General features: G+C 42.4%; 1 non-coding gene across 1 annotated transcript; it reads right to left on the reverse strand.

Moving 5' to 3' along the window:
• Positions 1–304: 304 nt before the first annotated feature.
• On the reverse strand, positions 305–377 carry TRNAR-CCU (transfer RNA arginine (anticodon CCU)). The gene has a single exon. It is a non-coding gene; the product is annotated as a tRNA-Arg (tRNA).
• Between the last annotated feature and the right edge of the window lie 982 nt (positions 378–1,359).

Below are 1,359 nucleotides of genomic sequence, written 5' to 3' on the forward strand. Positions count from 1 at the left end.
CCTTTAGCAAACTACTATCAATAAGGGGTAACTGACTGGGCAACAAAAGCAGAAGTATTCCACAGGATGCTTGTCTACCCCGAGTCTCCCACTGTACAGTGTGTTTTTGCCCACCACATGTCTGTCACGGCTTCCATTAGTTTTTTCAAGGGAGTCTGTGACCCCATAAAGGGTAAGCATTAGTCTTCTGGTAATTCTGAACTATTTATATTCCCCACACCTTTTTTGTGCTTATACCACTTCCTTGCTGAGCTTGCTCTCTCTCTCTCTCTCTCTCTCTCTCTCTCTTTTAAAGTAATCTCTATACCCAACACGGGGCTCAAACTCACAACCCTGAGATCAGGAGTCACATGCTCTACCAACTGAGCCAGCCAGGTGCCCCGAGATTTCTTTGATAAATTCACATCTCCCATGTGCCAGATGGTGGGAAAACCACACTGCACAAGCTGAGAGGGCTCCCTCCTCTCACTGTTTGGCATCCGGCTTTTGCTCACCCTTCAAGTCTTTGCTCAGGCCTCAGCTCCTCCTGGAAAACTAAGATATGCCCTTCATTTTTGACCTCTTGACACCTACTTCTTATCTCTGCAATTTTATAGTGAAAGTATCTGTTTATGTGTCTTCTTTCCCACTGTAAGCAACACGTGGGCTCAAGCTAACTTTGTGCTCTCTGATGCACAGCTCCTGGTGCACAATATGGGTTCAATAAGCATTTGTTGAACTGAAAAAAGAAAGAAAGAAAGAAAGAAAGAAAGAAAGAAAGAAAGAAAGAAAGAAAGACGGTTTAAGATTGATTTTCTTTCCATGAAATGGAAACAAATGGTCCATTCCCTACTGATTTCCTGAGACTACTAGAGAAGACGCCATAGGATAGAGATTATTATGAGACTTTGTTCAGAATCAAAATGAATTTCATAGATAATTTATCCTTCTACTAATCTCTAAGACCTGAGTCAACAGGAAAAATGCTAAGGATGATGGCACTGCTAAATAAATATGAGCAGCTGCAAAATAAGTCTTATTCTTGGGACCTGGTTTTGGAAAAGGACCCAAATTGCATATTTTCACATGATACAGATCAGGAGTGGAGGCTTGGATTCTGCAGAATGTGTCCCTCCAGCTCTGTGGAGCAAGACTTTTGGGGGCATGACCTCTACTTCCCTTTACTTCTAACCTCCAGAACATGATCCTTCACAGCAGATGGCAATGTTCTTTGAAGGCATGATGCGGTAAGCCTTCAAACATAATCAAGGTGCTTTTCCATTTTGCATCGTCTTGTACTCCATTTCTTCCCAGTGACAATTGTGCATCGCCACAGGAAGATTAGGAATGTCACAGCTTAAATACAAAGAGAAGACTCCA

Source organism: Panthera onca, chromosome D1, assembly GCF_046562875.1.
Source record: "Panthera onca isolate mPanOnc1 chromosome D1, mPanOnc1 haplotype 2, whole genome shotgun sequence".
Lineage (NCBI taxonomy): Eukaryota > Metazoa > Chordata > Mammalia > Carnivora > Felidae > Panthera > Panthera onca.